Source organism: Protopterus annectens, chromosome 2.part2, assembly GCF_019279795.1.
Source record: "Protopterus annectens isolate FY-2018-M chromosome 2.part2, PAN1.0, whole genome shotgun sequence".
Taxonomy (NCBI): domain Eukaryota; kingdom Metazoa; phylum Chordata; order Ceratodontiformes; family Protopteridae; genus Protopterus; species Protopterus annectens.
In genome coordinates this window covers 443566893-443582257 of record NC_056730.1, presented here as the reverse complement: position 1 = coordinate 443582257, position 15365 = coordinate 443566893, and positions in this window count along the sequence as shown.

Here is a 15365-nt window from a genome sequence, read left to right as displayed (position 1 = left end):
TGCTTTATTAATAAAATTACAGTGGTGCTCATTTCTAGAGTCTAGCTTGATAATCTACAGATACTATTTCATTGCTTCTGTAAGATGTGGATGTAATGCAATAAGTTAAGTGCTATGACAGATAGGGCATATTCCTGAAAGGGTGTGAGTACACTAATGGCTAGTACACACTATGGATAAGGAGTGAGGTGCTTGGAAATAAAAGTAACATTTTGTTTACTTTTTCCAGAATTAAGTTTGGATGGATTCTAAATAAAATGTTTATGATATTTATATTGGGATACCAAAGATATTTTCTTATCCTTTTCTTTTGGGACTAGACTATGGTGTTTTTCTAAGCTATTTATTTAGGCTAAATATTAAGGTCTCCATTTTCTTAGTAAACTCCTTATAGTTCTGTTCTTAATGTTTGCAGTCCTTTTATGCGTCAGTTAATCAGCTGTACAGAGTATCATATACCACACACACACACACACACACACACACACACACACACACACACACACACACACCCACACACCCACACACCCACCCACCCACACACACACACACACACACACACACACACACACACACACACACACACACACACACACACACACACACAAACACACACTCTAATTAAGCCCTGTGAGGCCAGGATAGCCTCACAGGCTAATGATGATCACAAGGCCTTCTTCAGCTATGTTCGTAACCTTCATGGCAACACACAGCAGTGTGCTTAACTGGTGGTGAATGGTACCTCCTTCACCAATCATGATGACATAGCAGTTCTGCTGACTGATAAATTCACCTCAGACTTCAAATCCCACTCCTGCCCAGCTTCACCAGATAAAATCCCCTCAAGTATATTACCAGCTATTAGCAGGGACCAGGTGCTGGCAACACTCAATAAAGCCCAAAGCACTGCCTACATGGGTTCCAACAACATTTCCAGTTGCCTCCTGAACAGCCTAAAACATGACCTACCAAGACCATCTGAAGGACCCTTCAACTATAACCTTAAAACAGGCTACATTCCAAGTAAATATAGGACCACAACAGTCATTCCCCTCCACAAAGGTGGACCATCAACTGACCCAGGGAACTACAGACCCATCAGCCTAACAAGCCTAATATGCAAAGCCATGGAATGATCTATCATGGAAATGATAAACAAGGACATTGACATTGAACACTGGTCCCACCCCAATTTGGCTTTATCAAGAGAAGGTCTTGCCTACTTAACCTAGTAGATGTTTTTGAGAGGGTCACTAAGACAAGAAACAATGGTAAAACACTGCATACTGCATATCTTGGCCTAGCCAAGGCATTCGATACCATACCCCACTCAGGCATTTTTGACAAGCTCTCTTTGGTAGGCATAAATTCCTGCATAACTCACTGAATTGCTGGCTGGTTGACAGACTGGACACAAGAAGTCAGGATCAGTGAGACCACCTCTACTGAGAGACTGCTCACTAGTGGAGTACCCCAGGGCTCCATGCTGGACCCACTCATGTATGGTATCTACTCCTCTGAAGTCAAGGTTAATGATCAAAGCCTCTAGCTCACCAGGTTGGCAGATGACTGCAAATTGGGAGCTATTATAGATTTCCCCAAGACATCAACATATTAAAAGAGGGTTTAACACAGACATATGACTGATGCCAAAACCATGGCCTAAAATTCAGTGCCATATAGCTCATGTGGTGTAGTGGTAGTTGCTTTCACTGCAGTGCACAGGATCTTGGGTTTGAAACTTGGCAGGGCTGATTATTTGTTGAGAGGGTGGCCTAAAGGTTAAGGTGTTTGCCTTACAAACACAAGGTGCAGGGTTTGAGTCTCTATTGGCTAAGCTTAAAATGGCTCGCAAGGGCATTTAGCTTAGTACTAATCTAATCTATAAATGCAATATAATGTCCTTTGGGAAACTGTCAACCCAAGTAAATTACTCCATCCATAAAATACCAGTAAGAGTCAGCTCAGTGGAAAAGGATCTGGGAAAAATCACTCTTTGTCACCCATCTTCTAGGTAAGGGTATGACATCCAGGTCCAGGAAAGTTATAATACCACTCTACTTGGCCCTTATTGAATACAGTTCCCCCTTTGGCATGTATCTAGCAAGACACTTGCAATAATTAGAATACTCATTAAAACTTCTCATCAGGAGAATTCAGGGCAAGACTACCCTGTCCTACACTGATTGCCTAAAGGCTCTATCTCTGTATTCCATCTCCTATAGGCTGCTGAAAGGGAATCTTTGCTTACCTTACAGAGCTTCCTCTGACCCAGCCATGATGGATATGTTGCACATGCACAAAATAAAAAGCACCAGAAACACTAGATCCAGGGATCTGAGCTTTGCTTGTGACATAAACAGAACATGCTGGAGAGACAGATAGATATGTGTTACAAAGCATCACTCCATTATGGAATAGGCTGCCCATATATGTATAACAGATTTCATCCCTGGTCCTACTCAAATTAAATCTTGTTTCATTGGAAATTGGAAATGTACCCCTGGTCTGGTCCACCTTGTTCCTTATAGAGAGAGGTTGTCAATAAGAAAAGTATTATCCTAAATAACACCTCCTCTGAAAATCCTTATTTTCATTCCAACTAACATGCCCCCCCCCCCAGAAAAACTCCCATGATACTCAGGACCCAAATGATCTGGCATGTGTGACTAGGCTTGTAAGGGCCCTAGTGGTCATTAGCCTAGGAACACCTATGAACCTATAACCAGATGCTCAAACATATATGCATTCATGTGTGCATGTGTGTGTGTGTGTGTGTGTGTGTGTGTGTGTGTGTGTGTGTGTGTGTGTGTGTGTGTGTGTGTGTGTGTGTGTGTGTGAGACTGTGTGCATGTGCATGCTTGCATGTGTGTGCAAAAAAGTGAAATTACTTAAAAAGTATATGGAGTATATGTTAGAACAATAAATACACTGTTCAGCCAGGAGTTTTTCTGCTTGTGAGGAATTACAAAACACAAGAACTGATACCATTGTAAAGGTGTTCAGAAGAAGGCAATCATCATACACTCTATTTATGCCCTGTTCTTATCTCATTTGTAATGAATATTAGCTGGATTGAAATCAAAGTGCTAAGTATTCTGCTTATTAAGGGCTAGTAAAAGTGATGAATAAATAGACATACATATTGATGGATAAGTGGAGAGAGAATGAGAGAGAAAATACTGGAAAAATAGATTATTTTCAAGTATATCAGATACATTCCCAATATCATGTCGATTTTAGGCTCTGACACAGATTTCTTTCTGTCTTTTGGTACAGCATGACAGCTGGAATGCAAACATTGTCAAGCCATGAAAATAGAAATCGGTCTTTCCTGCACACCATTGTTAGTGATTAGCAAATGACACTGTCTTTCTTTAGTATTTGTATGAATTATTGCAAATATTACTTCTTGGGCTTTTGGCTAAGATCAAGTGTAATATAAATTAAGCTGTCAGAATCTCCCACAGATGCATGAGCACATCCATGATGATGCAACCTCCGGTTAGCATTTGGAATACATTTTCTTTATGCACTTTGATAAGTGAGCCAGCCCTCTTTTCACAATGTCAACAATTACTTTAGTCTGAAGGCAGTTCCAAAAACTGGTTAACACCCTGATCCTTCCCAGCAGCCTGAAATAATTAAATAGACAGTTTTGTTTTCTCAAAGGTGTTTTCCATTGATATTTCATAACAACTATTTTATAAACATTGCCTTTGGGTGGATCACACTAGAGAGAAACTGGAAAACCTAAGCAAAATTCAATTTGGCCAATTATCCAGAATCCTCTAGGATACATGAAATGCAGAACATCTGTGCTGTGGCTTGTCTCTCTGTCAAAGGACTGGATGAGTTATACTCATCTGAGATGTATAATATGCATCCTCAGGGAGTAGTACAAACACAACAAAATGCTTACTTATTTTATGTTAAAGTGATATATGCATCAGAACTTGGCAATGACTGTCATATTGCAAAAAATATGTATTGCTTCAAAGAACTATGATACAGATGACTTTCGTCTTGACAGCTGTGTAACAATAAAGAAAAACATTTTAATGCAATTCATCTAGAGTTAACACATGAGATATCCCATAAGTCTTTTGAATAACTGTTATGTGTGTTACAAGGAAGCTGTGGGAGGAAAAGTTACTTTTATATCATTATTTTCTACAGAACCATCAATATAATTCAATAATGTTATGCACATTGGAATCAGGAAATTTTAGAGATCTAGGGTGCTACAGGAAATGACAACTAAAAGTCTCAGTTTGGATTTGTCAAGGGCAGGTCATGGTTATTCATCCTGGTGGATATTTTTGAAAAGGTCACCAAAGCAATGAAGGCAAAGCAGTACACTCTACATAAGACAACCTGGCCAAACCTTTTAGCACAATTCCCCACTCAAACAAAGTATAAAAGCTAAATAAACTGTAAATAAACCCCTATGTTACTCACTGGATTGCAAACTGGCTCATGATCGAATGCAGATAATCAAAACAGGGGAAGTTACCTCAACAAAGTGACCGGTCACCAGTGGAGTCCCCCAGGGTTCTGTGCTGCGACCTCTCCTGTTTAGCATCTACTTTTCTGAAGTAAAAGCCAATACCAAAGGGCTCTGGTTGACTAAGTTTGCATATGACTATAAGCTTGGAGCAGTTATTGAATCCTCAAATGACTTAGATATCCTGCAGGAAGGTTTGTCTCAAATAAATAACTAGTGTCAAAATCACGGTCTGAAACTAAATGCTAAGAAATGCATTACTGCATATATTGGGAAGTAATCTTCCACAGGGAACTACCACATTGACAATACGCCCCTAACAGTTGACCCAGTTGTTTGGGACTTCTGAACTTATGTGGACAGTGACCTAACTTTTGACCAACGTGTCTATTGTTGTATGAAAGTCCTTCTATATCGCATAGCTTATATACAAAGAGATTGTGTCTAGCTCTAGGGATGTCATTGTTCCCTTTTACTAAGCCCTCATTAGGCCAGTCATTGAATTTAATGCCTCCTTTGGAATGTATCTGCCCAGACACATGCAACAAATGGGAGTCCCACTGAGGTACACTACTAAAAGGATACGAGGACTAAACAATATGTCCTACAGAGACTAACTCAAAGCCTTGTCACTATGCTCAGTATCCTATAGACTGATAAGATATGACCTGTATTTGACATACAAGGCATCCTCCAATCCATTATTGATGTATTTGTTGCACATCAGTAAGTTAAATGCCATCAGAAATACTTGGTTTAAGAATCTAAACCTCTTCTGCAATATCAAGAGAATAGTTTTGAGGAACATGTATATTTTGCATAGGATACTGCTGCTGTGGAACAGAACCCCCCAACCATATAAAACAAAGCTCATCCTTGTCCATTTTCAAGCACAACTTAGATATATGAATGGGAAACAAAACATTTACCCAAAGACTGCCCCCATACCACTAATGGAGAGATGCAGCTCCTAAATGCTTTATACTATGCATGGGTCCTTTCAAATTATCTATGGTATGATACTATTTGTTCTCATTAGGGGTGATATATAATTACTGACCATGGGATGTATAAGGTCAGTCTATAACCAAATAGGATAAGTTATTTTGAGCACTAAAAGGGAACTTGGCTAGGCTTAAAATGTCCCACAAGGGCAGCTAGCCTGGTACTTACCTATGAACCTATGAAAGAATGGCGTTTCAAACAAAAATGAACTGAAACTGGATTTATACAAAATCTTTACCACTATTGCATTCGGCACAAGGCAAAGCTCTTGCACACCTGCACTTGATATAAATATTTATGTGATATATTGCCAATGCAGCCTGTGGAAGGGGTGAATTTTCCCCATAGAGTGCAATCTTGTTTGCATGATCAGTTTTAAAGAAATGAGCATGTCATATACTTATTCTTCAAGTGGTCATCCTACTGCTTGTGAGGGTACAGTGTAATCAATGCTTAGCATATGTACAGGCCATTCATGTATAGCACAGGAGATTTGTGGGCAATTTTTAATTTTTTTCTTTTTCTTTTGTTCCATTAGAAATATAAAGTGTTATCATAATATTAGTTTATGTGTTTATCTGAGAATAACTGACCACGTGTTTTGATGTACATTTATTACAAACGCAGTGTCATTTTTTATGATCTGCAATTATTGAAACAATATCCATTACTAATAAGCAGAATTCTTAAGCTTTACAGTGATTCCATTATAATTTAATTGCAGTTGCATTTATTTAGTTATTTTATTTTATTTAACATTTGTTTACTGAGGAAGTCCAACTGGGCTAGTTGCCCATTTTCAGTGGTGGCCCGGGGAGAAAAACTCCACATAAAACCATATAAGGACACATAGTATTACACTACAAAAGTCAACAGAGACATCTAAAATTATACAGAAATCATTGAAGACAGGCACCAATACAATGGAAATGCAATTCAACAATGTTTGTATAAACGTATTTGAAAACTTACAATACAATTATTTTGCAAAAAGTTGTATTACAAGAGAAATATATGTGGAACAAGAACAGTAATGTGGGAGAAGGTAGGGAGGTGTTGAGTATATTAGCAAACTTAAAACAAATTCTAAGCACAGAACACTGAATAAAGCAAAGTCATGATTTTACATATATTTTTCTGTTTTACTTTATTTATAGATCAAAATATGGGAGAAGGTAGGGAGGTGTTGAACATATTAGCAAACTTAAAACAAATTCTAAGCACAGAACACTGAATAAAGCAAAGTCATGATTTTACATATATTTTTCTGTTTTACTTTATTTATAGATCAAAATATGTCACAATTCTTCATATACTAAAAACTGTTTCAAAAATATAAGAATAAATGCAAGTAATGTTGAATGAGCCACCTAAAGTAACAAACTCCTCAAAAGATTATGAGTTTCTTTATTTTAAAAAAAAAATCAACATTCTGGGAAAAAAGTTAAATACATTTACTGGAAAAATGAAAACTAGTATTCTTGCTAATGACATAGATTCCTTAACTATTCATTGGTCCTGTTAGAGTAACCCCTGCATACACCCATGTTGGTATCTCCATTTGAAGTCATATAATGCATTTTAATTTTTAGATGCATAATCAAAGGTTAAGTGTTTGAGTTCCACACATAAATTTTATAATCTGCATGCAAGGTAAAATTCAATATTTTTTCTGAATATTGTAATTAATATTGTGCAACACATCATAACACATCATCAAATAGCAGAACTGGGTATATTTTTAACAGACAGGACAAATTTATGTTGTTAATTCAAACCATAGATGGTATATGGGCAACATTTTCCTGTACTTCTAAAAATGTCATCCCTATTGTGCCTTTTTAGGCAGTGTCAAAGTAACCAACCTCCCAATGTAACAAAGTCTTTTCTTGATAAACTCAAGGTACTGCTGCTCAATGCTAGGAGTCTGAACAAACAACTGCACACCCTGGAAGCACTCCTCACTTTGGAAGATGCTGACATCTATGCAGTCACTGAGTCATAGTTCAAAGATGCAGAAAATACCCCAGCCTTGCTGGTCTACGATGCCTTCTGTATATTCTGACCACAAACTTAGCAGGAAATAGGTGTATCCATCTTCATAAAGAATAAGTACATCTTAAGACTGATCAAACAGTTTGTTCCCCCATTTGAAGTCTATAGTAATAATGTAAATTTTACTGAATGATTGAATCAATCATTTTCTTTTACCAACAGAGGAGAAGGAAATAACATCTCTATGCATACCTCCCTCAATGAAAGTGTCTTCAAATTTGAGAAGTTAAGGAAGTTTAAGGCTCTGCAGTTAGATAATGTGCATCTTCAGAAAAGAATCAACAATCAGAGAGTGCTGAAAGGACTACATTTTTACAAGGTTCAGAGCAGAGTTATAAAATGGTCGACAATTTGAGATTTAGTGTAGTTATTTAATCACTCTGGTTTAGAATTGATTTCTGTTCTAATGAGGAATAACAACAGGACAATGGAGGATCTGTTGAAGGAAATTAAAGGCTTAGAGGTATTTATCATCAATAACTTGTTATAAAAGTAAATATTTTAAACTGGATAATGTTATTAAGAAAATTAACCATGAATGTAAAATAAATTATGAAAGGAAACATTAAAAAAAATAGATGTATAAAGGACTATGGCACAGGTAATGTTTAACCACTAAGTAAGAAGTTAAACAATAATTCAGTTGATTCACATATAATAGGGAATGATAAAATTTCTAATAACCCAGACCTGGCCCAAATGGTTTACTCATTGAATGGACAGATAGCAGGGACAAATGGTATTGTGAATTCCAATGAATTTTTGGGGTTTCCTCCCAAAGATGTGTAGAATGCCTAGCAAAATGAAACAATTACAGGCACACACCCAATTCAAGGAGAGGGAAGAATCGGGATGTGAACCAGAGGGGCAGGTCGAAATGCTAATGACTTGATTTTTGTTCACAAAGGATTTTAAATTTATAATTATAATAATTTAAGGGTAAATGAGACATATGCTAATGTATTTAGTAATGGTTTTACTTTTGTAATAGACAAGGATATAAGTCTTTCTGAGCTACTTATTAAATTGAAGTTGCTTGTTTGGAAAATGAAATTGCAATTAATATTTGAAGGTGAGGATAAGCAGGCTAGTAATTTCAATTTTAAAAAGAAAAGTACTTTCAATCCCCTAATAAACATTCTTTTGAACAATTTTGAGATGTCTCGTGAGACAGAATTTAGAAATATACTCGACCTTAACAACAATTGCAAATATTATAATTTAGCAAGAGAAGAGAGGTCTCTATTAAATTATTTTAAAAGAAAACAAGTATAATATTTAAGTTATGAAACTGACAAAGGAGGAGTTGTAGTATTGATGGATACTATATTGTATAATGAAAAGATATTTCGACTTTCATGGGATTCAGAAATGTATATCACAGCATCTCCTGAGGAAGTGGTCTTGGCTTCCAAAGCTATATAATTTTAAAAGGTCTCCTAATGTCAGGTGATCTTTTAAATGAAGACTATAATTATTGAATTGTGACTAAACCAGATATCTCTTCATTTTTTGGTATTCCTGAAGTACATAAGGACATAATGGATCCTCCATTAAGGCCAGTGGTGGTGTCTGCTGGTTCCAAAGTTGAACTTTAAGCTAAATACCTTGATTTCAAATTAAAATCCTTTTTGGAATTTTTTTTAGAACTGATACATGACATTGAATATGATATTGATACATTCTTTGTTACTATTGGTGTCAAAGCTTTATTTTCAACCATACCCCATGATATCAGTTTAGAATGGTTTTCCCATGCTTTGGTCATATGTAAAAGTTTGACCAATAGAGATATTAAAAATGTGATGTTGTTAATGAAATTAGCACTTTTTGACAACGCAGTGTTCTTTGATGGAGAAATTTTTAAACAAATTGAAGGAGTAGAGATGGAAGCAGCCTCAACTCAGACATATGCCAATATTGTCATGTGGGTATGAGAGAAATAGATTATCTTTGAATCTGAGTTTATAGATTACATAAAATTTTATTCCAGATTTTTGGATGACATTTTTATTCTATGGAAATGTTCTTTAGATCATCTGCGTCAATGTATGACATTATTAATAGATCTAGTGAAATTTTAAAGTTTACCTATGACTAGAATAAAAGTAGTATCAATTATTTGGATTTCATGTTATAAAAATGGTGAGGAAAAGAGTTATGAACCCATGATCTCTCATAAGCTTACTTTTTCTAATTGTTACTTATTTTACAACAGCCATCACCCTTATAGACAGAAGTATAGTCTTGTTAAGGGGTAGATGGTTAGATTATAATGCATTATTTCAGATCATAATATATTTTTAAAAGAATTAAGTTTGCTTAAGAATATGTTTCACGAGAGGAGTTACCCCCAAAAAATTATGGGATTAAATTAAAAATGAAATATTACTTAAAAGGAACAACAAGTTTAAACCTTTTTGAATGGAGATAAAGTGAAAAACAACTTAGCATTTAGCAATAGGAATAATAGTACTAGAATTAAGGAAATTATGACAAAAAATTGGAATTTACAGGTGAACACACATACAACTTTAATGACCAGATTACGTAAGGAGACACATTTTGTCTTTAAAAGAGGTAGAGACCTCAAAAATATTCTTTAAGGAGGAGAGAAGGTCAATATAAATGGAGGCTTATGGAAAGTTGTAATACCTGTTCTTATTGTACTTACATAACTTTTAACAATAAAGTGAGAGTAGTTAATTACTCCAAGGATATTTATTGTAAGGATAACTATAATTTTAGCACCTCTGGGATAATATATTTAGCTAGTGTCAAACATGTCCAGGTTTTTGTGTTGATAAAATGGAAATACCCCTTAAATACAGGATTTATGTACACCTGTATTGTATACAAAAAAGGGATACTAGCAATGACTTATATAAACCCACATTAGTATGTAATAAATTTGAGAAATTTAAGTTTTTGTGTATTAGAAAGGGCCTTCTCAAATTTAAAAGGAGGTAATTTGGAAATTACCTTGGAATGTAGGGAACTATGGTGGCAATTATTATTAGAATCTAATTTGTTTCCAGGTTTAAATTAGAGTGTTTCTATTATTAGTGTTTTAAAACTGCAAGATTTGAAATTATGAACTGGTGGTCTAACTATTTGGTATTGTTTATAATAGTGTATCTATTGTACATTTTTGTATATATTTTTGATATTTTATATTTTATTTATACAATAATATTTTTATTTTAGCACAAGTGAAATCTTGGAATGTCTGTTTAAGAGAAGTAATTAGTAGTCCTGTGATCATTACATCTTTTTAAAAAGCAATAGACACTTGTTGCATTTATTCTGATGAAGTCTTTATTCCTATGTTGGATGAAAGCGATTAATAAAATAGAAGGTTTTTGTTTATTGGCCTCCAATTGAACTTTGTTGGTTGATGTTTTTAAATGACTAAAAAGGGTTATCTTGGGAGTGTGACTTGATTGCATACCGATGCTGGTCTTTGTCAGCTATGCTTCTATTTAGATAAGTGACAACCCAAATTTTGTAATCACTGTATAATTATGAATATTTCACAATAAACTTTGACCTTTGCCAGATTTGATGCCACAGGTATCTCGCTAGCTGGAAAGAAAGAAAGGTGGGTTGCAATTATATATTTCACAGCACATGCGTAACAAAAACCTAGATAAGATTTCTTTTGTTCATCAATTCTGACAAGGCCCAAAGTTTTCTAAGTTTGTTGAAGCTTAATTAATCTGATATCTCAAAACATACTATTGGAATTGTAAACTTTTTTGTAGATCTTGAACTTAAGTAGAATTTTATTAGAAACATTTATTTGCTATAAGAGCTTGGCAATCTTTGTTTAAGTATGGAATTTTCTGTCTTACATTCCAAGCTAGACATGAAGAATAATTTATTGTAAATTACTGTTGTTTCCAGTTTTCCAGCTGTTTGTTAATGCTAATTTTTTGTAGGTTATTATCTTCTTCTTCTTTCAACTGCTCCTGTTAAGGGTCGCCATAGTGGATCATATGTTTCCATTTCTTTCTGTCCTCTGCATCTTGCTCTGTCACACCAACCACCTGCATGTCCTCTCTCACCACATCCATGAAACTTATCTTAGGCCTTCCTCTTTTCCTGTTACCTGGCAGCTTCATCCTTAGCATCTTTTTCCCAATATAATCTGCATCCCTCCTCAACTCATGTCCAAACCAATGTAATCTTGCCTCTCTGGCTTTGTCTCTAAATCTTCCAACCTGGGCTGACCCCTCTAATATACTTATTTCAAATCCAGTCCACCCCATCACACCCATTGCAAATCTTAACATATTTAACTCTGCCATGTCCAGCTCTGACTCCTGCCTTCATTATGTAAAATATTTATATCATGGATAATCTTCTGAAGTCACTCCAGCTGTTACTTTAAACTAATTTAAAGGTCTACTGATTCTTCATTGCAATGGTTCCCTGTACATCTAGTCCATTTCTATTAGGCTATTTGTCTATGTTAACAACATTTTACAGCATCTTATCAAAAAGAGATAATGTAAGTTGTACAACATTTAATAATTTGGCTAAGTGTGAGAAAAAATCAAAATCTAAGATGGTTAAGTTTCATTTTGTGACAAATGTAAGATTTTATTGAGATAGTCTGGCATTAAATTTGCATTTTAAAGTTTTCAGTGCCCTGATAATTCTGATTGACAGTGGTACTTAATCATTTTAATGCACTTGGGCTGGGTTTGAGAATAATGTAAGTACTGAATGCACATTATACTGGTGGTCAACTGAATCTATTAAAATGAACTGATTATACAGACCAGATAGACGTTTTATGTGGGCATTAATATGCTGATGATATTATTAAGAGATGTCATGAAGGGAGTTTATAAAATTATAATACTCCATAAACCTTAAATCTATGTGTATTCACATACTGACATCTAGACAAAGAATATATTTGAACATTTCTAGAAAAGGATATGCTATAATAGAAAAAGGTGCCACAACAAAAGAGATTGTAAAGGAAATACTTTGCTACAATCTTGACGTTTATCAGAAGGCAGCAATACTGTACACTGAAGACATCTTGTAAATGTATATTTTGCCTTTGCTGACAAGCCTGCAGGATTATGTCCCATTTTCTGCTGGGGCATTCATAAGTCAAATTAGTGCTAGTACAAGTTAAGAGTGAGTAATCTTCATCAAACTATACAACTGCATTTTAGAACTGACTATTAAAGAAATATTTTCATTTTTTTCATTTGAAAACAAGGCTGACAAAATAACCACATCCATGAAGTATAACAGAAGTGACTATACTTAAAAACAGAAGCAACTATACGTAAAATGTTAAGACTTCAGAAATTGTCAAGGGACCTGTTAATAAGCTGTTGGTTTGCTGTCAATGTAATAGGTAAGCAACATTTAAAATGGATGCAGTAACTAGGTTTAAGCGTATGCCTTTTAACAACTGTAATTTTCTTGTTGTGTGCCACCTGGATACCATATTTACTCTCCACATCTATATAATTTATTATGCTGAAAAAATGCAATGTCTGGCAAAAATGTTTATATTTGTGGATAAATATATATATATATATATATATATATATATATATATATATACACACACACACACACACACACACACACACACACACACACACACACACACACACACACACACACACACAGGATGCCAGGCTTTTGTGATATAAAAAAATGAGACCACAATAAATGATTTCAAAACTTTTCCCAACTTTAATGTGACCTATAACCTGTACAATTCAATTGGAAAACAAATCTGTTAGGGGAAAATATAAAAAATAAAGAACATACAATAAACTGGTTGCATAAGTGTGCACACCCTTAGACGAATACTTTGTTGAAGCACCTTTTGATTTAATTAAAGCATTCAGTCTTCCTGGGTAGGAGTCTGTCAGCATGGCACAGCTTGACTTGGCAATATTTGCCCACTCTTCCTTGCAAAAGAACTCCAAATCTGTCAGATTGCAAGGGCATCTCTTCTGCACAGCCCTCTTCAGGTCACCCCACAGATTTTCTGTTGGATTTGGGTGTGGGCTCTGACTGTGCCATTCCAAAACTTTAATTTTCTTCTGGTGAAGCCATTCTTTTGTTGATTTGAATGTATGCTTGGAGTCATTGTCATGTTGAAATGCGAAATTCCTCCTCATCTTCAGCTTTCTAGCAGACACCTGAAGGTTTGGGGCCAAAAGTGACTGGCATTTGGAAATGTTCATAATTCCCTTCACCTTGACTAAAGCCCCAGTTCCAGCTGAAGAAAAGCAACCCCCCAAGCATGATACTGCCACCACCATGCGTCACCATGGGGATGGTGTTCTTTTGGTGATGCAAAGTGTTGTTTTTGCACCAAACGTACCTTCTGGAATTGTGGCCAGAAAGTACAACCTTGGTCTCATCAGACCATAACACATTTTCCCACATGCTTTTGGAAGACTTGATGTATTGTTTTGCAAATTTTAGCTTTTTCTGTGTAGGAAAAGACTTCCATCTTGCAACCCTACCCCATACTCCAAACATATGTAGAATATGGGAGATTGTTGTCCTATATAGTACACAACCAGTACTTGCCAGAAATTCCTGCAGCTTCTTCAGTGTTGCTGTAGGTCTCTTGGCAGCCTCCCTGACCAGTTTCCATCTTGTCTTTTCATCAATTTTGGAGAGACATCCAGTTCTTTGCAGTGTCACTGTTGTCCCATATTTTCTCCACTTTTTGATGACTTTCTTCACTGTGTTCCATGGTATAGCCAATGATGTGGAAATTTATTTGTACCCTTCTCCTGACCTTTCAACAATGAGATCCCTATGATGCTTTGTAAGCTCTCTGTGAACCATGGCTTTTGCTGTAGCAGGCAACTGAGTAAATGTCAAGAAAATCCTACTAGGGCAGCTGAACTTTGTTTGGGGTTAATCAGAGTCTCTTTAATTGATGGCAGGTATGTAACCAAGAGGACTGAATGCTGCAATGAAATCAAAAGATGCTTCAACAAAGTATTAATTTAGGGGTGTGCACACCTGTGCAACCAGCTTATTGTACTTTTTTTATTTTTTATATTTTTACCTAACAGATTTGTTTGTTTTTCAATTGAATTCTACAGGTTATAGGTCACATTAAAGGTGGGAAAAGTTTTGAAATGATTTATTGTGGTCTCATTTTTTATACCACAAAAACCTGGCATTTTAACTGGGGTGTGTACACTTTTTATATTCACCATATATATACACACTTTGTTTTGCTGTTTTGCCTTTATTGTGATAATAAACAATTGGATTTCCAGAAACCTTCAGATAAATATCAGGAAAAATGATGAAGCTTCATATTCAAGACACTAGCTTGCATTTGTTTATTTGGCCATTTATTGACAATTTGCAGGTTCATAGGTGAATGCAAGGCTAACTGCCCTGTTGGGCTATTTTAAGCCTAGCCAATAACTTGAGGCCAGAATTAAACCTTGTATCTATTAGGTGAAGGCTTTAACTATTATGCATCCTCCCAAATCAAGTAGGATGGGATTCAAACAATCAATCTTGAATGCTTTTTACCATTTTACTAGAATTCCACTGCACTAGCCATTGTGTCACAGAGCCAGTTTAAGCAAACTGGCTCTTGCTGCAACATCTTCTACCATGATATGGGTTACAAGTGCAGAGGAGATATAATTTGTACTGACAGTTTATAGTTATCAGTCATCCAAAATTTTTTCAGGAGGTGGTAACTAATCATCCAGCACTGTTTCAGAAGGTGGAAGGAAATCAGTGGACCCAGAGAAAGCAGTATAGATAGTGC